The following is a 25253-nucleotide window of genomic DNA, read 5'->3' as shown; positions in this document are numbered from 1 at the left end:
CGAGGAGAGAGAGAGAGAGAGAAACAAGCTGCGATGAGCAGGTAAATTTATGGTACTGCATTAAAGGCATTTCTTCTATTTAACCCCACCCCGCCACCACCACCACTACCACACGGTTAAACATAAAACACAATGAATTAAGACGAAAAACTGCTTTTTCCCCCGGAGCAAATTGCTTTCATCATCTCTCCCAGTGGCTCGGGTCCTCTGGGCAGGTCAGCCAGGGCCTGCAGGAGCAGCAGCGCTAGCCTCTGAATGAGTGCTTTGGCTGTGTGTGTGTGTGTGTGTGTGTGTGTGTGTGAGAGAGAGAGAGAGAGAGAGAGAGCGAGAGCGTGTGTGTGTGTGCGCGCGCGTGTGTTGGGGGATCAGGGGAGGGTTAGTTATATATTTCGATTCTTTCCACCGAGCCCCAGACCACGCAGACCACCAGGGGCTGAAGAGTGCAGGACTTGAGAAACCCTCCTTCTTCCCCGCCCCCTTGGCCCCAGCGGTCGGTGCGCTGGGGCTGCAGCTCCCGACCCGCGGCGGTGGAGTCCCGAGATTGGGGTGAGCGCGTGCGTGCGTATGTGCACGCGGGCGCGCGCGGAGTGGATAACCAGCTTCCCTGCTAGCCCCCAAACCCGGCGGACACTCACAGCACCAGAAGCACAACACGCCCTGGCCCAGGCGGCACACGTATGCCCACATGCATCCAGCACACAACACAGCAGTCAGTCTCCCCAAACAGCACCCGCTACCAACCCAACAAGCTCACGATCCGACTGCACTCATCTGCCCAGGCATCTATCTCTCTCTGCCCCTCCCCACCCGGCGGCACCCTCCCGTGGACACCCACTCTGCCAGATCTGCCCCCCCCCAACACCGCATACACAATGTACACTTTCCGGGGCACCCTCCCCCCACTTCTCTTGGCACTAAATCCACAGGAAGGTGGTTCATATGAATGATCTTGAGAAATAACTTAACCCCGTTATTCACAATCAGGGATCCTCTTAGGGGCATCCCAAACCCCCCAACCTCTACCTCCCATAGTTCGGCTGCCCGCTAAGGGGGAAGGGCAGGAGGCTCACCCCATTACTCACCGTTTCCTCTCGGCCTCCCGAGCGGAGTGGGCAAGTGAGGGGGGTGAGGAAGGTACGCGATGCCCCCGCCACCGGGCGCCTCACCGGCCGCAGCGGCTCATCGCCCCCGCGGGCTGCCCGCCGGCCGCAGCCGCGTCCGGGGCAGGTCAGTCCGCCGCCGCCCGCCCGCCGGGGTTCGTGGGCTCGCAGCTGTCAAGGAGCTGCCGGGCAGCGCATCTGGAGCGCGGGGTCTAGGCGGGCGGGTGTCTGGGGCCAGGGCGAGGGGCCCCGGGAGGGGTCTTTCCGCGCGGATTTCAGAAAGAGGGAAACCCCTACCCAGAGCCGGGGCTGGAATCTACGCCCTGGAGAGGCCCGGAGTCCCGGCCGCGGGCGGCGGGGGATTCCTGCCGGGAGGGGCAGGAAGGGGAGCAGCCCGGCGCGCCCTGGCGGCTCCGAGGGACCCGGGCTCGGGCTTGCGGTCGCGTCGCCTGGGCTTTCCCGGGGCTGGGAGCGCGCCGGCTCTCCGCCTTGCACGCTGTCACCGCGGGAGACGTCTCGGCCTCGCCGCGCGCAGAGGGGACGCGCGGAGAGGCTGGTTTCTGGGCGAGCGGAGAGCTTTGCCCATTAAGCTGCCGCAAGAAGCCAAATCAAAAAGCCAATCTCCAAGCCTCCAAACGGAACGTCACCCTATCAGCTGGGAGAGAGCGCCGCACCGAATGACAAGCCGTGCATATTTATCCTCACGCGCCGAGGGGAGACTCTCAGAACGCTCCTCTACCGGCGACGAGGAAGTCGAGCCCGCATCCCGCAACCCGTATCCAGAGCCCCCGAGGGCCGAATTCAGATCGAACCCCTGCCCCGCGTCCAGCCACCCCAGTCGCTGGAGCCTGGTGCCCACGCCTCCCGGCCGGCAGCACATCAAAACGGCGGCGCGTCCTGACCTGGATTCCGCCGAGTTGGGAGCTCCAGGCAGCAGGCGGGCGCGCGGCATCGGCTTTCCCCTTGTCCTCAGGAGACGCTGCCTGCAATTCCGAAATTAAGTCTCCACCAAACACATCTGTGGTTTTTAAATATAGCAGGGAACTATTACCCAGGCAGGGTCCACCCAGGCCTAGGGGAGGAGTTGAGGGGGATGGAGGTTGGCAGTAGAGGGAAAAGAAAACTCCTTTTTCCCCCTCTTTTTTCTTCTCGTCTTGGTGCACAACCCAGCCTGTCATTTTCTCAACCCAAGTCAAACAACAGCTTGTGAGAGACGCTTGGGTGAGCTCTGGTATGTTGGCTTTTCGGGTTTTTAAAGCTAAAAATAAGAGGGGGCTGCCTCCCAAATTGCTGCTTACTCTGGGCCCGGAGGCTGGAAGAGAGCTGGTCCTTTGATGCAGCAACGGGACTAGGGCTTGGGGCTTGGCTCTGGCGAAGTGTACACACGTAGCCTTAAATCAGATGCCTGTAATTTCTGCTATATTTGTCAGGCTTGGTCCTAGAGGCATGCGGGGTGGGCAAGCCACTCCTAAGAATGGGGTTGCAAGGCCTTAGCTTATCGGTGGCATTAGGCAAATCTAAAATGAGCCTGGTGGCTGGCCCTTTGTAGCGACGCCAGTGCAGAAAAGTCAGAATGTAAGGGCAGGAAGTTGTTCTCTCAGGCCTCTCTGCTGCCTGAAGCTAAGTGTGAGGGACCAACAAATGATCATAATACTTACCAAATATCAGCATCTTTTAAGGGCCAGGAGTGGTGCTAGTGAATTTGATTGTATTATCTCACGCCATCCTGCTAAGACTCTGTGAGCTAGGGACAATTACCAACTCCATTTTTCTGTTGAGGAAATTGAGCCTTAGGTTAAATAACCATCCCAAGGCCATGTGCAGCAGAACCAAGGGTTAAAATAAAATGCAACCAACTGGAGTTGTGCTGACACCTCAACAGTGTGTGTGACTCCTGAGATCCCTGGCTCCCCTGCCCAGCTGCTCTGGAGCAAGGCTTGGTTCAAAGATATTAAGTGGGGTATAGAGACTAGGGAATCTCTAAGCCTGAGATGGCAGGAGGTTTTTTCTGGTCCTTTGACTCAATGTTCCTTTAGCAAGCTGTGTGGTGGTTTCTGGCCTGAGTCCCGAGGCATAGTCCTGGATGTGCTCAGTAGGAGTGCTTTCAGACCCCTGAACCTTTATGGGTCTTGAATTTCATTTAAAGTTAGGGCTGGGACTAACTTTGAAAGGTTTCAATAGCTTCTAAAGTTGTGGGATCTCGGGATATGTCAATTACTGGGACTTACCTTGTGTCTGTTCCCATGGAGAGTCACAATGCTGAGTCTACACAATGAGAGTCTACAGTAGAGACAAAGAGATGGCTAGTGGGCATATAAATTGATACAGTTTTTAGGGAGGGCAATTTTGAAAGATACATCAAATTCCTTAAAAATGTGAATGCCTGTGACCCAGTAATTTTACTGGAAGAAAATTATTCTGTGGCAATCATTAAGGATATGCTCAAATATTTAGTTACAAGGATATTCATGGTAGTGTTTATAAGAGTGAAAAATTGGAAACTGGAAACATCTTTTTGTTGTTGTTGTTGTTGAGATGGAGTCTTGCTCTGTTGCCCAGGCTGGAACGCAATGGTGGGATCTCAGCTCACCGCAACCTCTGCCTCTTGGGTTCAAGCAATTCTCCTGCTTCAGCCTCCTGAGTAGCTAAGATTACAGGCACGTGCCACCATACCCAGCTAGTTTTTGTATTTTTGGTAGAGATGGGGTTTCACCATGTTGGCCAGGCTGGTCTTGAACTCCTGACCTCAAGTGATCTGCCCGCCTCGGCCTCCCAAAGTGCTGGGATTACAGGTGTGAGCCACCGCGCCCAGCCTAAATTGGAAACATCTTAATTTTCCAACACAGCAAATTGGTGAAGTAAACATGTTTTGTTGACATAATGCTGTATTCTACCACTGTAAAAATACCGATGCAGCATTCTGTGTACTGGCATGGAAAGGTTTTTATAATATATCGTGGACAGAGAGGAAAAAAAAACCCAGAACACAGCATGTGCAGGGGCGGCAGAGTGGGGATGAATGCCCTGGCAGCCTAAAAACACCAAAATGGTACTGGTTATCTCTTGGTGGTGGGATTTCTGGTGATGTTTTTTCTCTTTAGATCAATCAACTTTATTGAGGCATAATTTACATACAACAACTCACCTTTTTTGTGATATATGCTTTATGAAGGCATCAAAAGCAAGGTCTAGCACACAGGCTAAATGACTGTCTCAGTAGTGAGGAACATGAATCTGCAAAACTCAGTAGTGAGGAACATGAATAATATTTCAAGATACCTGCAAAAACTAACTGATGATATTAAAATATCTAACATTTCTAATGGAGATAAAGTTACAGGTATCCAAACATCACTGCTACTACTAAAATCTCACCTGTTTTAAGTATATAGTTTGATGAGTTTTTATACAAGTACATACATGTAGAGCAACAACCTCAATCAAGATATAGAACATTTTCATCTCCCCCAAAAGTTCTTTCAGGCCCCTTTATAGTCATCTGCTCTTCCCACAGGCAACTATTGATCTGCTTTCTGTCACTATGGATTAGTTTTACTTGTGTCAGAATTTTATTTGTTTGCTTGTTAATATCTATTGGTATCTTTTCAGTGAACATTACCTATTCACTAAAACTGAACCAGCAACAACAACAGAATTGGTCATGTCATTTTTTTATAACTACCAAACAGAACAGACAGGAGCCTTGTCTTCCTCTTGTCACCTGTCATAGGGCAATGCTGGGGGGAGGAAGGCAAGAGGTGCCAAAGCATGTTCAGCCAATGCTGTGGGCAGAGCTGATTTGCATGGGTTCCTCTGAGTTCTAGGTAGACTGAAATAGCAAAGCCCAACTCTGCATTCTGGGCCTCAGTGTCCTCACCAGTACAATGGGAATAATAATAATTAATTAATAATAATAATGCCCACCTCATGAGGTTGTTGTGAAAATTCAGTGAGTACAGACCAATCCCCAAATATATATCAATTCTCCTTCTCCCCTACTTTTTTCTCCCCCAACCCTGCTTCTCTCTCATCTTAAGTTCTATAGCCAACTTTCATGTGGCCTATGAAGTCTCAGACTGCTTTTAATTCTGGACATTCTCACTTCTTTTTTTTTCTCCTCACTAGATGCATACAGGGTTGGAAAACATTAAATGTAATGACACCATACTTCCACTTCTGCCATTGTTATTTATATCTGGTTGTACTGGAACCCAAGGAGATGTTCACGGGAAAGCTGGAAAGCAAGCTATTTATCATCAGCATTGGGAGTAAAGAGCCACAAACCTCCTTTGCAAGTCAGGAGGAAACTTAGGACCCAAGAAGCTACAGGAATCAGCCCAGTCACAGAGCTTGGTAAGAACTAGACAGACTCTTTTAAAAACAGACTGAATTGTGTCTCCCAAAACTTGATGTTGAAGCCCTAACCCTTAGTACCCAGAATGTGCCTGGGTTTTGAGATAGGGTCTTTAAAGAGGTAATAAAATTAAAACAGTGCCATCAGGGTGGGCCCTAATCCACTATGATTGCTATCCTTATAAGAAGAGGAGATTAGGACACAGACAGACAGAAGGACAACCTTGTGAGGACACAGCGAGAAGGCCGCCATCTGCAAGCCAAGGAGAGAGAAATCAAATGTGCTGACACCTTGATGTGGGAGTTCTAGCCTCCAGAACTGTGAGAAAATAATTTCTGTTATTTAAGCCACTCAGTCTTTGGTATTTTGTCATAGTAGCCCTAATTCTGTGAGTCCTTGTCAGAGAATACCCTTTCTCCAGAGCCTGAGCAGCAAGTAATAGGGCAGATGGGATGAATAGTGGGAAGGGACCACGTGGCTTCTTGGTGAGGCCCCAGTATTTATCATTATGCTGCAGAACTCCGCAAGTTAGTGCCTCCCTAAAAGTGGGGCCTCAGGCACTTCACAAGCAGCAGACCTGCCAGTCCTGGCCACCAGTGGCACTGCATCCCGCACAAGCCATAGTGTCTCTTCTCACAAGCAACCTAGGTGCCAGCATTCCGCAGCACTTGGAGTATACAATCTGATAGCAGCTGAGAAACAAGAGCAGTCAAGTTGAAGCTAAAGGTAAGTTCTGGAACAACTCTGTGGGGAAGATGGAAGTTTAGTAAGCCCTGTCTGATAATAGGGTATTTAGTGAGACATAATTCTTTCCTATGAGTTATATTATTTTTAATCTCGTCATATCTTGTATTTCAAAAATTTGTCACTTCAATATCATTTCTTTTTTCCTTTTACAAAGTTTATTGCAGTAGGATATACATACAGAAATGTGCACAAGTCATAACTATAGCTCAAAGAATTTTCACAATGTGAATATATTTTATTTAATCATCATCCAGAACAATATATATTACTAGTACTCCAGCAGCTCCCCTCGTGCCTCTCCCAGTCATGCTTCTTCCTCTTCTCCAGAGGGAACGGCTGCCCTGACTTCTAAAACCACACATTAATCTTATGTGACTTTCAACTCTATGTAAATAGAAGCAGATGGAAAGTACTATTTTGGGGGGTTCTTTGCCCAACATAATTTTGGTCATGTTCATCCATATTGTTGTGTGTAGCAGCAATTTGTGATTTATCATTGTTGTCTAGTTTCCTTTGAATGAATATGCAACTCAACTTTGTACTCTGCTCTTGATATCTAAATTGTTTCCAGTGTTTTATTTTTTGAATAATGCTGCTGTGAACATTTGCCTATACTCTCCCTCTCCAAGACTGTTTGATCACATTCTTCTCAGCACTTAGTATTGTCAGACTACTTAAAGTTAGTCATTCTGGTGGGTATAAATTTAACTTTAATTTGTGGCTTTAATTTGCATTTCAAAAAAATTTTACTGTAAGTTCTGGGATACGTGTGTAGAACGTGCAGGTTTGTTACATAGATATACGTGTGCCCTGGTGGTTTGTTGCACCCATCAACGCATCATCTAGGTTTTAAGCCCCGCACGCATTAGGTATTTGTCCTAAATGCTCTCCCTCCCCTGGGCCCTACCCACCGACAGGCCCCCGTGTGTGATGTCCCCCTCCCTGTGTCCACGTGTTCTCATTGTTCAACTCCCACTTACAAGTGAGAATATGCAGTGTTTGGTTTTCTGTTCCTGTGTTAGTTTGCTGAGAATAAGCAATCATCCAGCTTCATCCATGTCCCTGCAAAGTACATGAACTCATTCTTTTTTTATGGCTGCATAGTATTCCATGGCGTACATGTGCCACATTTTTCTTTATCCAGTTTATCATTGATGGGCATTTGGGTTGGTTCCAAGTCTTTGCTATTGGGAACAGTGCTGCAATAAACATATGTGTGCATGTGTCTTTATAGTAGAGTAATTTATAATCCTTTGGGTATATACCCACTAGTGGGATTGCTGGGTCAAATGGTATTTCATTCTAGATCTTTGAGGAATTGCCACACTGTCTTCCACAATGCTTGAACTAATTTACACTCCCACCAACAATGTAAAAGCGTACCTATTTCTCCGTATCCTTGCAAGCATCTGATGTTTCCAGGCTTTTTAATGATCACCATCCTAACTGGTGTGAGATGGTATCTCATTTTGATTTTGATTTGCATTTCTCTAATGACTAGTGATGATGAGCTTTTTTTCATGTTTTTTGGCTGCATAAACATCTTCTTTTGAGACGTATCTGTTCATACCCTTCACCCACTTTTCATAGGGTTGTTTGCTTTTTTCTTGTAAATTTGTTTAAGTTCCCTGTAGATTCTGGATATTAGCCCTTTGTCAGATGGATAGATTGCAAAAATTTTCTCCCATTCTGTAGGTTGCCTGTTCACTCTAATGATAGTTTCTTCTGCTGTGCAGAAGTTCTTTCGTTTGATTAGATCCCATTTGTCAATTTTGGCTTTTGTTGCCATTGCTTTTGGCATTTTAGTCATGAAGTCTTTGCCCATGCCTATGTCCTGAATGGTATTGCCTAGGTTTTCTTCTAGGGTTATTATGGTTTTGGGTTGGACATTTAAGTCTTTAATCGATCTTGAGTTAATTTTTGTGTAAGGTGTAAGGAAGGGGTCCAGTTTCAGTTTTCTCCAGACGGCTAGCCAGTTTTCCCAGCACCATTTATTACATAGGGAATCCTTTCCCCATTGCTTGTTTTTGTCAGGTTTGTCGAAGATCAGATGGCTATAGATGTGTGGTGTTATTTCTGAGGCCTCTGTTCTGTTCCATTGGTTTATATATCTGTTTTGGTATCAGTACCATGCTGTTTTGGTTACTGTAGGCTTATAGTATAGTTTGAAGTTAGGTAGTGTGATGCCTCTAGCTTTGTTCTTTTTGCTTACAATTGTCTTGGCTATATGGGCTCCTTTTCGGTTCCGTATAAAATTTAAAGTAGTTTTTTCTAATTCTGTGAAGAAAGTCAATGGTAGCTTAATGGGAATAGCATTGAAACTGTAAATTACTTTGGGCAGTATGGCCATTTTCATGATATTGATTCTTCCTATCTATGAGCATGGAATTTTTTTTCATTTGTTTGTGTCCTCTCTTCTTTCCTTGAGCAGTGACTTGTAGTTCTCCCTGAAGAGTTCCTTCACGTCCCTTGTAAGTAATATTCCTAGGTATTTTATTCTCTTTGTAGCAATTTTGATTGGGAGTTCACTCATGATTTGGCTCTCTGCTTGTCTATTGTTGGTGTATAGGAATGCTTGTGATTTTCACACATCGATTTTGTATCCTGAGACTTTGCTAAAGTTGCTTATCAGCTTAAGGAGTTTTCAGACTGAGATGATGGGGTTTCTTAATATACAACCATGTCATCTGCAAACAGACAATTTGACTTCCTCTCTTCCTACTTGAATACCCTTTATTTCTTTCTCTTGCCTGATTGCCTTGGCCAGAAATTCCAATACTGTGTTGAATAGGAGTGGTGAGAGAAGGCATCCTTGTCTTGTGCCAGTTTTCAAAGGGAATGCTTCTAGCTTTTGCCCATTCGATATGATATTAGCTATGGGTTTGTCATAAATAGCTCTTATTTTCAGATATGTTCCATCAACACCTGGTTCATTAAGAGTTTTTAGCATGAAGGGATGTTGAATTTTATCAAAGGACTTTTCTGCATCTATTGAGTTAATCATGTGTTTTTTGTCATTGGTTCTGTTTATGTGATGAATTATGTTTATTGATTTGCATATGTTGAACCAGCCTTGCATCTCAGGGATGAAGCTGACTTGCTTGTGGTGGATACACTGTTTGATGTGCTACTGGATTCAGTTTGCCAGAATTTTATTAAGGATTTTTGCACTGATGTTCATCAGGGATATTGGCCTGAAATTTTCTTTTTTTGTTGTGTCTCTGCCAGGTTTTGGTATCAAGATGATGCTGCCCTCATAAAATGAGTTAGGGAGGAGTCCCTCTTTTTCTATTGTTTGGAATAGTTTCACAAGGAATGGCACCAGCTCCTCTTTCTACCTCTGGTAGAATTTGGCTGTGAATCCATCTGGTCCTGGCTTTTTTTTTTTTGGTTGGTAGGGTATTAATTACTGCCTCAACTTCAGAACTTGTTATTGGTCTATTCAGTGATTTGACTTCTTCCTGGTTTAGTCTTGGGATGGTGTATGTGTCCAGGAATTTATCCATTTCTTCTAGATTTTCTAGTTTATTTGCATAGAGGTGTTTATGGTATTCTCTGATGGTAGTTTGTATTTCTGTGGGATCAGTGGTGATATCCCTTTTATCATTTCTTAATGTGTCTATTTGATTCTTCTCTCTTTTCTTCTTTATTAGTTTAGCTAGCAGTCTATCTATTTTGTTAATCTTTCCAAAAAACCAGCTCCGGGATTCATTGATTTTTTGAAGGGTTTTTTTGTGTTTGTATCTCCTTCAGTTCTGCTCTGATCTTAGTTATTTCTTTTCTTCTGCTACTTTTGAATTTGTTTGCTTTTGCTTCTCTAGTTATTCTAATTGTGATGTTAGGGTGTCAATTTTGTGTCTTTCCAGCTGATATTGGCATTTCATGCTATAAATTTCCCTTTTAACATTGCTTTAGCTGTGTTCCATCCAGAGATTCTGGTACGTTGTGTCTTTCTTCTCATTGGTTTCAAAGAACTTCTTTATTTCAGTAGTCATTCAGGAGCAGGTTCTTCAATTTCCATGTAGTTATGTAGTTTTGAATGAGTGTCTTAATGCAGAGTTCTAATTTGATTGCACTGTGGTATGACAGACTGTTATGATTTCTCTTCTTTTGCATTTGCTGAGGAGTGTTTTACTTCCAATTATGTGGTCGATTTTAGAATAAGTGCCATGTGGTGCTGAGAAGAATGTATATTCTGGTTGATTTGGGGTGGAGAGTTCTGTAGGCATCTACTAGTTCTGCTTGGTTCAGAGCTGAGTTCACGTCCTGAATATCCTTGTTAATTTTCTGTCTCGTTTATCTGTCTAATATTGACAGTGGGGTGTTAAAATCTCCCACTATTATTGTGTGGGAGTCTAAGTCACTTTGTAGGTCTCTAAGAGCTTGTTTTATGAATCTGGGTGCTCCTATATTGGGTATATATATATTTAGGATAGTTAGCTCTTCTTGTTGATCCTTTTACCATTATGTAATGCCCTTCTTTGTCTTTTTTTTTTTTTTTTTTTTATCTTTGTTGGTTTAAAGTCTGTTTTATCCGAGACTTTCTTTCCATTTGCTTGGTAAATATTCCTCCATCTTTCATTTTGAGCCTATGTGTGTCACTGCACGTGAGATGGGTCTCCTGAATACAGCACACCAATAGGTCTTGAATCTTTATCCAATTTGCCAGTCTGTGTCTTTTAATTGGGGCATTTAGCCCATTTACATTTAAGGTTAATAGTGCTATGTATGAATTTGATCCTGTCATCATGATGCTATCTGGTTACTCTGCACTTTAGTTGATGCAGTTTCTTCATAGCATCATTGGTCTTTATATTTTTGGTGTGTTTTTGCAGTGGCTGGTACCGGGTTTTCCTTTCTATATTTAGTGCTTCCTTCAGGAGCTCTTGTAAGGCAGGCCTGGAGGTGACAAAATCCTTCAGTATTTGCTTGTCTGTAAAGGATTTTATTTCTCCTTTGCTTATGAAGCTTAGTTTGGCTGGATATGAAATACTGGGTTGAAAATTCTTTTCTTTAAGAATGTTGAATATTGTCCCCTACTCTCTTCTGGCTTGTAGGGTTTCTGCAGAGAGACCCACTGTTAATCTGATGTGCTTTCCTTTGTAGGTAACCTGACTTTTCTCTCTGGCTGCCCTTAACATGTTTTCCTTTGTTTCAGCCTTGGAGAATCTGACAATTATGTGTCTTGGGGTTGCTTTTCTCGAACAGTAATGTAAAATATATAAATATACACATTTTTATGATATATCATTCTGTCTTAGAAAGCTGCCATTCCATTTAGATATCTTCTTTTCATATTTTAGTAAGATTGTATAGTTTTACTTATTTAGGTCTTTTGCCTTTCCTGTGAATTTTATTTCTAGGTATTTTATAGTTTTGGTTTTTATTAAAAATGGGATTTCCTCCCTGTGACATTTAAGTTTGTTTACTAAAAGTAAACCTACTAATTTTTGTATTTTTATTTTGTATTCAGTTTCTCTATTCAATTCTTTTAATAATAATCTTTAACATTTATGGAGAACTTACAATGGGCCAGGCACTGTTTTAAGTGTTTTATGTGTATTAGCTCGTTTAATCCTCATAGTGTCTCTATAAGGCAGATACTATTCTATCAGTTCTATGGACGAGGAAACTAAGGTCTAAAGTAGAATTTCTTAATTTTTCTAAGAAAACAATCATCTAATCCGAAAATTAAAAATTTGCTATATGTTAATATTTATACTGATTGTTTCATTGTGTTTTTCTGTGGGATTGTCCAATACTTACAAGACAATGTTGAATAATAGAAGAAATAGTAGACATATTTGACGTGTTTCTGATTTTAATAAAATTGCAATGTCTCTCTAAATTAACCTTGAGGTCTTTCTCTTGAGACTGACCATAAGGGCACCCCGATAGCCACTCTCCAGGAGAGCCTAGACCCAGGAGAAGAGTTAGGCTCAGGTGTGTGTGCCAGGTGACATGCAGAAGAGGCTGCAGAGCAAAACACAGGAAATCACAGACACCTTCTGTTACTCACAGATCCGTAGAAGAAGGGTACCCATGAGAGCCAGCAGCAAGTCTGGAGGTGGCAGGGTGCCCAGCCAGCAGGTAGAAGGTGAGAGAGGGAGAATCTGTGGCACTAAAGCCCTTATTGGGGTCAGGGTATTATCCAAGCAGGTTTCTTCAGGAGAGTTCTAGTTGGTGGGCTTAGAACAAATAGGTACAAGTTCCATGGGCTCGCTTTGTAACTGAGAGGTGGTCAGTGCTGCATATCTGCACAGTCCATTCAGGGTGAGTTAGTGGGGCCAGGCAAGTAGGCTGTATCTAGTTGTTCCTCAGGGTAGTCGCCACCAGTAGGCAGTTGTTTGAGGTAGATAAATGGATTGACCACCTTGAGGAACTGGGAGGAGGAGTAGAACTAGAAACTGTGCAAAGGGAGACTGAGCCCTGCTCCTGGTATGAGATAGTACAACTTCTATTCAAAATGGACTTGGAGCAACATAAAAGTACAAGAATTCACTACAACTCTGTCATAAAGAGAAATTACAGATAAACCCAAATGTACACTGATAGTTTGATAAAGAGTCTATTTGCAAATAATAATAATAACATTAACAGTAACTAGGAAACAAAAGAAAAAACAAAAGGATTTATACATAAAAATTTGTGCAAGTATCTTCTATCCTCAAAGAAGTTCTTGCTCAACCCCACAACTCTTTTAGTTCTTCTTCCTTCTGAAGTAATAAAGTGCCCAACCAACAGCAACTTAAATCATAATAAGTCCAGAGGAATGTGGTCTCAGGGTAGTTGAGCTCAGTATTGTCATCAAGGATGCAGGATCTTTCTGTACTTCCTGCTCAACCCTCCTTAGCTTGTTGATGTCCCCTTATGCTTGTAACTGCAGGATCATGAGATAGCAGCCAGAGTTCCAGATATCATCTCCAAGTTCGAGGCAAAAAGAAACGGGAAGGAAGTTCTATACCCTTTTATCAATAAATAAACCTTATTTGTAATAAGCCCCCTCAGCAGACTTAAAAAAAACTCATTGTCTACCTCAGGGTCACAAAGACCCTTCTACCTGCAGAAGAGGCTGGAAAAAATGAATACAGACTCATAATTTCTTATTGGCAATTCTGAAACCAAAAAAGTCTGAAAACTGAAAAGTCCTTTGTAAGTTTGGTGCCAAAATGCATTTGGTGGTTGATATGGTTTGACTGTGTGTCCCCACCCAAATCTCATCTTTAGCTCCTATAATTCCCACGTGTTGTGGGAGGGACCCAGTGGGAGATGATCAAATCATGGGGGCGGATGTTTTCTGTGCTGTTCTCATGATAGTGAGTGAGTCTCATGAGATCTGATGGTTTTAAAAATGGGAGTTTCCCTACACAAGCTTTCTTTTTGCCTACTGCCATCCACGTAAAATGTGACTTGCTCCTCCTTGTCTTCTGTCATGATTGTGAGGCCTTCCCAGCCACGTGAAACTATAAGTACAATAAACCTCTTCCTTTTGTAAATTGCCCAGTCTCTGGTATGTCTTTATCAGCCTATGTGTATCTTTATCAGCAGCATGAAAATGGACTAATACAGTGGCAAATCTGACCCAAACAGAGATGACACTATTTATAGTCCTTATTCATCATAATTAATGTGACAATCTGTTTTAATACCGAATTATTAATATGTTTGAAACAGGATGCTGTCGAACACTTACTGTGGTGTTAAATGACATATAGTACAGGGCCAGGCATGGTGGCTCATGCCTGCAACCCTAGCACTTTGGGAGGCCAAAGCAGGAGGATTGCTTAATGACAGGAGTTTGAGACAAACCTGGGCAACATGGTGAGATGAGACCCCATCAATATAAAAAATTAAAAAATTAGCCAGATGTGGTGACACATGCCTGTAGTCTCAGCTACTCAGGAAGTTGAGGAGGATCGCTTGAGCCCAGGAGTTCCAGACTGCAGTGAACTATAATTGCACCACTGCACTCCAGCCTGGGCAACAAAGTGGGGCCCCATCCAAAAAAAAAAAAGAAAAAAGCCATACACTATATAGGCACTGTATCACTTTATTACTCCTCTAAATGTCCAAAAGTTTATTCTGAAACATATCTGACCCCAGGGGTTTCAGATAAGGGATTATAGGCCTGTATCTGGCAAAGGGGAATGGGATTGTCATTTTTAGTTTATGTCTGTCAGATCTGTTTACTGAGGCAGGGCAGATTCATGTCCTGAACAAAAGCAGGGCTCTGTTAACAAAGAAAAGAGCAGGGTGCAAATGGTTATCAGGAAGGCAACAGACCCATGTGATCGGTTTCTGGAGTAAATACTATAATGCAGCAACTTAGTTTTTTGACCACCCCTCCCAATTATTCAAAAGACCTCTTCCAAAGAGGGTAGACAGGACTCAGAGACCTAAGGACTGGTTTTTGGAGCAGATTATTGTATTTGGTATGTAGCTTCATTGTCATCTTCCTCTCTGCTTTGTCAAAACCAACTTTCTCGAAGGAGCTGTTCATGAATCCATGTCTCGATTTCCCCTGAACCCTTAACTGGAAGTTCGGCATCTGCTTCAACCAATTGAGTTCATCAAAGGGACTAAGCTACTTTACAGCTACATGGTTATAGCTACTTCTTATTCCTCATCTGACTTGGTCATGATGCTCTTCATGGAAAGGACTCTGTCTCTGCCTTCAATAACCCACACTCTTAGCTCCACTTTTCTTCTCTATCCAATTCTTTTAGATATCTTTGTGGGCTCCCCTCTTTCTGTCCATATTTTTAATACCTATTTTCTCCAGAGTCCTGCCCTTGGCCTTCTTTTTTCCTCACTTTACACACTCCCTGGGTGTTCTTGCCTGTTCCCATGGCCTCAACAACCACCTAGATGCTGATAGGTCTCAAATCTGTGTCTCCAGTCAGTCTTCCCTCTTGAGCTTCCCATGCATATCTCCAGCTGCCTCTGAGATTTCTCCTTCGAATATTATGCCAGCTCCCCAGGTTCGTCAGGGCTCCATGCCCTCCAAACATGTTTCCTCTCATATTTCCCAAGTCAGTGCTGCCATCTTTCTAGTTTCTCAAGCCAGACACCTGGATGTCATGCTGGATTCCTCCTTCTCCCTCATCCTTTATCCAATCAGTATACAAGGCCTATCTGCTCTACCATGGAAATACTTTCTCTGGAGTGACTCACATTCTAGCAACAAAATCTTTCTGAACATGTGTCAGAATTACATAAGAGGTAAAAGGATGTGTTGCTGGATGTTAGATGAGGATGCCTAGGGGGAGGTTCCAAGATGGCCGAACAGGAACAGCTCCAGTCTACAGCTCCCAGCATGAGCGATGCAGAAGACGGGTGATTTCTGCATTTCCAACTGAGGTACTGGGTTCATCTCACTGGGGTTTGTTGGACAGTGGGTGCAGCCCACAGATCGTGAGCTGAAGCAGGGCAAGGCATTGCTTTACCCGGGAAGCATAAAGGGCCAGGGAATTCCCTTTCCTAGCCAAGGGAAGCCCTGACAGATGGCACCTGGAAAATCGGATCACTCCCACCCTAATACTGTGCTTTTCTAATGGTTTTAGCAAATGGCACACCAGGAGATTCTATCCCGTGCCTGGTTCAGAGGGTCCCACACATACAGAGCCTTTCTCACTGCTAGCACAGCAGTCTGAGATCAAACTGCAAGGTGGCAGCGAGGCTGGGGGAGAGGCGCCAGCCATTGCTGAGGCTTGAGTAGGTAAACAAAGCAGCCAGGAAGCTCGAACTGGGTGGAACCCACCGCAGCTCAAGGAGGCCTGCCTGCCTCTGTAGACTTCACCTCTGGGAACAGGGCATAGCTGAACAAAAGGCAGCAGAAACTTCTGCAGACTTAGACGTCCCTGTCTGAGAGCTTTGAAGAGAGTAGTGGTTCTCCCAGCACGGAGTTTGAGATCTGAGAACGGACAGACTGCCTCCTCAAGTGGGTCCCTGACCCCCAAGTAGTCTAACTGGGAGGCACCTCCTTGTAGGGGCCGACTGACCCCTCATACGGCTGGGTGCCCCTCTGAGACGAAGCTTCCAGAGGAACGATCAGGCAGCAACATTTGCGGTTCTGCAATATTTGCAGTTCTGCAGCCTCCACTGGTGATACCCAGGCAAACAGGGTCTGGAGGGGTTGTCCAGCAAACTCCAACAGACCTGCAGCTGAGGGTCCTGAGTGTTAGAAGGAAAACTAACAAACAGAAAGGACATCCACACCAAAACCCCATCTGTCACCATCGTCAAAGACCAAAGGTAGGTAAAACCACGAAGATGGGGAGAAACCAGAGCAGAAAAGCTGAAAATTCTAAAAATCAGAGTGCCTCTTCTCCTCCAAAGGAATGCAGCTCCTTGTCAGCAATGGAACAAAGCTGGACAGAGGATGACTTTGACATGTTGAGAAGAGAAGGCTTCAGAAGATAGGTAATACCAAACTTCTCTGAGCTAAAGGAGGATGTTTGAACCCATCACAAAGAAGCTAAAAACCTTGAAAAAAGATTGGACGAATGGATAACTAGAAAAAACAGTGTAGAGAAGATCTTAAATGACCTGATGGAGCTGAAACCATGGCACGAGAACTATGTGACACATACACAAGCTTCAGTAGCCGATTCAATCAAGTGGAAGAAAAGGTATCAGTGATTGAAGATCAAGTGAATGAAATGAAGCGAGAAGAGAAGTTTAGAGAAAAAAAGAGTAAAAAGAAATGAACAAAGCCTCCAAGAAATATGGTACTATGTGAAAAGACCAAATCTATATCTGATTGGTGTACATGAAAGTGACAGGGAGAATGGAACCAAGTTGGAAAACACTTTTCAGGATGTTATGCAGGAGAACTTCCCCAGCCTACCAAGACAGGCTAACATTCAAATTCAGGAAACACAGAGAATGCCACAAAGATACTCCTTGAGAAGAGCAACCCCAAGACACATAATTGTCAGATTCACCAAGGTTGAAATGAAGGGCAGCCAGAGAGAAAGGTCGGGTTACCCACAAAGGGAAGTTCATCAGATTAACACTGGATCTCTCGGCAGAAACTCTACAAGCCAGAAGAGAGTGGGGGCCAATATTCAATATCCTTAGAGAAAAGAATTTTCAACCCGGTATTTCATATCCAACCAAACTAAGCTTCATAAGTGAAGGAGAAATAAAATACAGACAAGCAAATGCTGAGAGATTTTGTTACCACCAGGCCAGCCTTACAAGAGCTCCTGAAGGAAGCACTAAACATGGGAAGGAACAACTGGTACCAGTCACTGCAAAAACATGCAAAATTGTAAAGACCATTGATGCTAGGAAGAAACTGCATCAACTAATGAGCAAAATAACCAGCTAACATCATAATGACAGGACCAAATTCACACATAACGATATTAACCTTAAATGTATATGGGCTAAATGCCCCAATTAAAAGACACAGACTGGCAAATTGGATAAAGAGTCAAGACACATCAGTGTGCTGTATTCAGGAGACCCATCTCATGTGCAATGACACACATAGGTTCAAAATAAAGGGATAGAGGAAGATCTACCAAGCAAATGGAAAACAAGAAAAAAAGCAGAGGTTGCAATCCTAGTCTCTGATAAAACAGACTTTAAACCAACAAAGATCAGAAGAGACAAAGAAGGCCATTACATAATGGTAAAGGGATCAATTCAACAAGAAGAGCTAACTATCCTAAATATATATGCACCCAATACAGGAGCACCCAGATTCATAAAGCAAGTCCTGAGAGACCTAAAAAGAGACTTAGATTCCCACACAATAATGGGAGACTTTAACACCCCACCATCAACATTAGACAGATCAACGAGACAGAAAGTTAACAAAGATATCAGGAATTGAACTCAGCTCTGCACCAAGCAGACCTAATAGACATCTACAGAACTCTCCACCCCAAATCAACAGAATATACATTCTTCTCAGCACCATATAGCACTTCTTCCAAAATTGACCACATAGTTGGAAGTAAAGCACTCCTCAGCAAATGTAAAAGAACAGAAATTATAACAAACTGTCTCTCAGACCACAGTGCAATCAAATTAGAACTCAGGATTAAGAAACTCATTGAAAACCACACAACTACATGGAAACTGAACAACCTGCTCCTGAATGACTACTGGGTACACAACGAAATGAAGGCAGAAATAAAGATGTTCTTTGAAACCAATGAGAACAAAGACACAACATACCTGAATCTCTGGGACACATTTAAAGCAGTGTATAGAAGGAAATTTATAGCAATAAATGCCCACAAGAGAAAGCAGGAAAGATCTAAAATTGACACCCTAACATCACAATTAAAAGAACTAGAGAAGCAAGAGCAAACACATTCCAAAGCCAGCAGAAGGCAAGAAATAACTAAGATCAGAGCAGAACTGAGGAGATAGAGACAAAAAAAAAAAAAAAAAAAAAAAAAAAAACCCTTCAAAAAATCAATGAATCCAGGAACTGGTTTTTTGAAAAGATCAACAAAATTGATAGACCACTAGCAAAACTAATAAAGAAGAAAAGAGAGAAGAATCAAATAGATGCAATAAAAAAATGATAAAGAGATATCACCGCTGATCCCACAGAGATACAAACTATCATCAGAGAATACTATAAACACCTCTACACAAATAAACTAGAAAATCTAGAAGAAATGGATAAATTCCTGGGCACATACACTCTCCCAAGACTAACCCAGGAAGAAGCTGAATCCCTGAATAGACCAATAACAGGCTCTGAAATTGAAGCAATAATTAACAGCCTACCAACTGAAAAAAGTCCAAGACAAGACGGATTCACAGCTGAATTCTACCAGAGGTACAAAGAGGAGCTGGTACCATTTCTTCTGAAACTATTCCGATCAATAAAAAAAGAGGGAATCCTCCCTAACTCATTTTATGAGGCCAGCATCAACCTGATACCAAAGCCTAGCAGAGATACAACAAAAAAAAGAGAATTTTAGACCAATATCCCTGATGAACATCAATGCAAAAATCCTCAATAAAATACTGGCAAACCGAATCCAGCAGCACCTCAAAAAGCTTATCCACCGTGATCAAGTGGGCTTCATCCCTGGAATGTAAGGCTGGTTCAACATATGCAAATCCATAAACATAATCCATCATATAAACAGAACCAAAGACAAAAACCACATGATTATCTCAATAAATGCAGAAAAGGCCTTCAACAAAATTCAACAGCCCTTCATGCTAAAAACTCAATAAATTAGGTATTGATGGAATGTATCTCAAAATAATAAGAGCTATTTATGACAAATCCACAGCCAATATCATATTGAATGGGCAAAAACTGGAAGCATTCTCTTTGAAAACTGGCACAAGACAGGGATGCCCTCTCTCACCACTCCTATTCAACGTAGTGTTGGAAGTTCTGGCCAGGGCAATCAGGCAGGAGAAAGAAATAAAGGGTATTCAATTAGGAAAAGAGGAAATTAAATTGTCCCTGATTGCAGATGACATGACTGTATATTTAGAAAACCCCATTATCTCAGCCCAAAAGCTCCTTAAACTGATAAGCAACTTCAGCAAAGTCTCAGGATACAAAAATCAATGTGCAAAAATCACAAGCATTCCTATACACCAATAACAGACAAACAGAGAGCCAAATCATGAGTGAACTCCCTTTCACAATTGCTTCAAAGAAAATAAAATACCTAGGAATCCAACTTACAAGGTATGTGAAGGACCTCTTCAAGGAGAATTACAAGCCACTGCTCAATGAAGTAAAAGAGGACACAAACAAATGGAAGAACATTCCATGCTCATGGATATGAAGAATCAATATCATGAAAATGGCCATACTGCCCAAGATAATTTAAATATTCAATGCCATCCCCATCAAGCTACCAATGACTTTCTTCACAGAATTGGAAAAAACTATTTTAAAGTTCATATGGAATCAAAAAAGAGCCTGCATTGCCAAGACAATCCTAAGCCAAAAGAACAAAGCTGAAGGCATTATGCTATCTGACTTCAAACCATACTACAAGGCTACAGTAACCAAAACAGCATGGTACTGGTACCAAAACAGAGATATAGACCAATGGAACAGAACAGAGCCCTCAGAAATAATACCACACATCTACAACCATCTGATCTTTGACAAACCTCACAAAAACAAGAAATGGGGAAAGGATTCCCTATTTAATAAATCCTGCTGGGAAAACTGGTTAGCCATATGTAGAAAGCTGAAACTGGATCCCTTCCTTACACCTTATATAAAAATTAATTCAAAATGGATTAAACACTTAAATGTCAGACCTAAAACCATAAAAACACTAGAAGAAATCCTAGGCAATACCATTCAGGACATAGGCATGGGCAAGGACTTCATGTCTAAAACACCAAAAGCAATGGCAACAAAACCCAAAATTCAGAAATGGGATCTAATTAAACTAAAGAGCTTCTGCACAGCAAAAGAAACTATCATCCAAGTGAACAGGGAACCTACAGAACGGGAGAAAATTTTTGCAATCTATACTTCTGACAAAGGGCTAATATCCAGAATCTATAAAGAACTTAAACAAATTTACAAGAAAAAAATCAAACCCCATCAAAAACTGGGCAAAGGATATGAACAGACACTTCTCAAAAGAAGACATTTTTGCAGCCAACAGACACATGAAAAAATGTTCATCATCACTGGCCATCAGAGAAATGCAAATCAAAACCACAATGAGATACCATCTCACACCAGTTAGAATGGTGATCATTAAAAATTCAGGAATCATGGCATGAACCCAGGAGGTGGAGCTTGCAGTGAGCCAAGATCGTGCCACTGCACTCCAGCATGGGCGACAGAGCAAGACTCCATCTCAAAAAAAAAGAAAAAAAAAAAAAGTCAGGAAACAATAGCTGTTGGAGAGGATGTGGAGAAATAGGAACATTTTTACACTGTTGGTGGGACTGTAAACTAGTTCAACCATTGTGGAAGACAGTGTGGTGATTCCTCAAGGATCTAGAACTAGAAATAACATTTGACTCAGTCATCCCATTACTGGATATATACCCAAAGGATTATAAATCATGCTGCTATAAAGACACATGCACACGTATGTTTATTGTGGCACTATTCACAAAACAAAGACTTGGAACCAACCCAAATGTCCATCAGTGATAGACTGGATTAAGAAAATGTGGCACATATACACCATGGAATACTATGCAACCATAAAAAAGGATGATTTCATGTCCTTTGTAGGGACATGGAAGAAGCTGGAAACCATCATTCTGAGTAAACTATCGCAGGGACAGAAAACCAAACACTGCATGTTCTCACTCATAGGTGGGAAATGAACAATGAAAACACTTGGACACAGGGTGGGGAACACTACACACTGGGGCCTGTCATGGGGTTGGGGGAGGGGGAAGGGATAGCAGTAGGAGATATACCTAATGTAAATGATGACTTAATGGGTGCAGCACACCAACATGGCACACGTATACATATGTAACAAACCTGCACATTGTGCACATGTACCCCAGAACTTAAAGTATAATAAAAAAAATAAATAAAATGAGCTAACATAAAAAAAGATGAGGATGCTTACATGTTTTTAAGAAGGTCACTAAATGTCAAGTTTAACCTATGACTAGAAAAGAATACATAAAAAAAGATGAGGATGCTTACATGTTTTTAAGAAGGTCACTAAATGTCAAGTTTAACCTATGACTAGAAAAGAATATGTATGTCAGAATCTAGGGAGAGAAGACAAAGAGGCTGCCATAATACTGCAGGCATGGCATTCTTCTTATTCCATGACAATCTTTTGTCTATCCACTGTTGGCAAAAACAGGCTACAGGGGCAGCCCTTTTCACCTTTCTGAAGTATCCCATAGACATTTCATTTAGGGAAGCCCATTTGGGTTAGAAGAACACAGCAGAAAGAGGGGCTTCAAAGGCATAAAATTCAGGGGCTCCTCTTCAAGAGAACGGCTCTCTTCCACAGAAGATGAACAAAGATCTTCTATCCCTTTGAATGTCCTCAGGGTCATGGTGCACTGAGAGGGTGGGAAGAGGGTATGATAGCCAAACTGAGACAGAAACCTGGATAAATAGGAAACGTAATCACCAAGAATAGAATGACAAATCTCTTCACTGGTCTAAAATGGAGGTAAACTGCTTCCTGATCTTGTATGATTTGACTTAGAAAATATGTAATAATTATTTGGCATTTATATAGCATTTTATAATTTTAAATTATATTCACAGATATCATCTCCTTAGAAACTAATAATAACCCTCAAAGGTAGATATTCTTTCATTCGACAGATAAGGAAACAAAGGCTCATAAACTATTAAGCAATTTACTTAAGAGCACATGGTTAGTGGGGTGTTGGGACTAGAACCCGTGGCTCTGTTTCTTCCATTGTACACTCCGTTCTGCAGAGGAGTCTTGCTGTCTTTGATAGTCTTTATTTGCTCCAAAAAAAAAAAAAAAAAAAAAAAAAAAGCATTCCCCTTGGTAAGAGGTTTCAATGCAGAACTGCCTGTTCCATTTTTTAAGAGGAGAAAATATTGTCACAATGCCATGTTAAGTGCCCAGGATGCATAAAACTCCACAGAAGTTCCTGCAGCCACAAGGATGCCATTGAGGTCTTCTCCCATCACTGCCCTTGGATACTAGTAATTGTCTCTGAGGTTCAGAGGCTAAGTCCTGATCAGAAGGAATAGGCTTGTGTCATGATAAACAACACAAAGGAAACACTCAGAAACACTCAGAAAAAGGCTGGGACTCTAAAGGGATTCCCCAGAGGAGAGGATAAAAGAAATGAACTAGAGAAAAACAAAAGAAAGAGAGGTTAAGGACAGGGACATGTTGTTCAGTAGTGATGACACATCATGGTGATGAGAGAGGGAGATGAAAGGTAAGTGTATCTCTAACACCAGACTTAGAGCTCCTACCTTGGTGAGAGGTGGTAAAGCTGCTACAAAATCCCCTTCATAAGTGAGGTGGGGTGGGGGATGATTTGTTCATTCGTTCATTGATTACAGAATTTTCTTTTCGAAAGCCAATTATGCAGGCAACCTGAGACATTATAGGTTTAATTCAAGATCACAACAATGATCAAAACAAAGAGAGTTGCACCAATTTTTTTGTTTCCCAGTGCATGTAAAAGGTATGTGTACACTATACTGTAGTCTATTAAGTGCACAGTACCATTACGCCTTTTAAAAAGTCCATATCTTAATTTAAAATACTTCATTGCTAAAAAATGCTAACAATCACCTGAGCCTTCAGCAATGTGTAATCTTTTTTGCTGGTGGAGGGTCTTGACTCAATGTTTACGGCTGCTGACTGATCACAGGGGTGGCTGCTGAAGGCTGGGGTAGCAGTGGCAATTTCTGAAAATAAGACAACAATAAAGTTTGCCACATCAATTGACTTTCCTCATGAAAGATTTCTCTGTAGTATGCAATGCTGTTTGATAGCATTTGCTTTGTAAAACAAAAATGTATTGAATTTATATTATATGTATTATATGTATATATTATATATGTGTGCATTGTATATATTATAGATGTGTATATATTATGTGTGTGTACATACATATATGTATATGTGTATGAGGGTTGGACATATATGTGTGTGTGTATATATATAACATTATAAATACCGAGAGAAGACAGAAAGTGAGATATTTTAACAACAGGGAAACTTTTTACAAAATTGAAGTCAGTCCTCTCAAACTGTGCCACTGCTTTACCAACTAAGTTAATGTACTATTCTACATCCATTGTTGTCATCTCAACAGTGTTGATAGCATCTATACCAGGAGTTGATTCCATCTCAAGAAACCATTTTCTTTGTTCCTCCATAAAAAGCAACTCTTCATCCATTCAAGTTTGATCATGAGGTTACAACAATTCAGTCACATCTTCAGGCTTCATTTCTAATTCTAGTTCTCCTGCTATTTCCACCATATGTGCAGTTACTTTCTCCACTGAAGTCTTGAACTCCTCAAAATCATCCGTGAGGGTTGGACTCAACTTCTTCCAAACTCCTGTTAATATTGATATTTTGACCTCTTCCCATAAATCATGAATGTTCTTAATGGCACCTAGAATGGCGAATCTTTTCCGGAAGGCTTTCAATTGATGTTGCCTAGATCTGTCAGAGGAATCACTATCTGGGGCAACTATACCTTTATGAAATTTATTTCTCAAAGAATAAAACTTGAAATTTGAAATTCCTCCTTGATTTATGGGCTGAAAATGGAAGTTGCATTCACAAGCATGAAAACAGCACTAATCTCCCTGTACATCACCATCGGAGCTCTTGGATGATCAGGTGCATTGTTAATGAGTAGTAATATTTTGAAAGAAATCTTTTTTCCTGAGCAGTAGGTCTCAATAGTGGGCTTAAAATCTTCAGTAAACTGGCCAGGTGTGGTGGCTTACACCTGTAATCCCAGCACTTTGGGATGCCGAGGCAGGTGGATCACCTGAGGTTGGGAATTCAAGACCAGCGTGATCAACATGGAGAAACCCTGTCTCTACTAAAAATACAAAATTAGCCAGGCGTGATGGCACAAGCCTGTAATCCCAGCTACTCCGGAGGCTGAGGCAGGAGAATCGCTTGAACCCAGGAGGTGGAGCTGTGGTGAGCCCAGATCATACTACTGCCCTCCAGCCTGGGCAACAAGAGCAAAACTCCATCTAAAAAAAAATAATAATCTTCAGTAAACTACAATATAAACAGATGTGCTATCATCCAGGCTTTCACTGGCAGAGTAGATTTAGCATAATTCTTAAGGGCACTAAGATTTTTTGATTGGTAAATGAGCATTGGCTTCAACTTAAGTCACCAGCTGCATTAGCCCCTAACAAGAGAGTCAGCCTATCTTTTGAAGCTTTGAAGCCAGGCATTGACTTCTCCTCTCTACTATGAAAGTCCTAGGTGGCAAGGCTATTTCATCTACACTGAAAATCTGTTGTGTAGTGTAGCTACCTTCACCAATAATTTTAGCTAGATCTTCGGGGTAACTTGCTGCAGCTTCTACATCAGCACTGGCTGCTTCACCTTATACTTTTTTGTTAG

At 42.2% G+C, this 25253-nt stretch overlaps 1 protein-coding gene across 5 annotated transcripts in view; it reads right to left on the bottom strand.

The window, feature by feature from the left end:
• The window catches only part of SLC8A3 (solute carrier family 8 member A3), a 143029-nt gene extending 141258 nt beyond the window's left edge, over nt 1-1771 (bottom strand). For 4 of the 5 annotated variants that reach the window (XM_010359753.2, XM_010359754.2, XM_030931481.1 and 1 more), the window contains exon 1: nt 1083-1657. The gene's annotated coding sequence lies outside the window, so the exon portion shown is untranslated. Of the gene's footprint in view, nt 1-1082 lie in introns of all 5 variants that reach the window. The other variant, XM_010359755.2, reaches the window with a different exon arrangement.
• Between the last annotated feature and the right edge of the window lie 23482 nt (nt 1772-25253).

Source organism: Rhinopithecus roxellana, chromosome 5, assembly GCF_007565055.1.
Source record: "Rhinopithecus roxellana isolate Shanxi Qingling chromosome 5, ASM756505v1, whole genome shotgun sequence".
NCBI classification, from domain to species: Eukaryota; Metazoa; Chordata; class Mammalia; order Primates; family Cercopithecidae; genus Rhinopithecus; species Rhinopithecus roxellana.
This window is presented reverse-complemented; position numbering and strand designations above follow the sequence as displayed.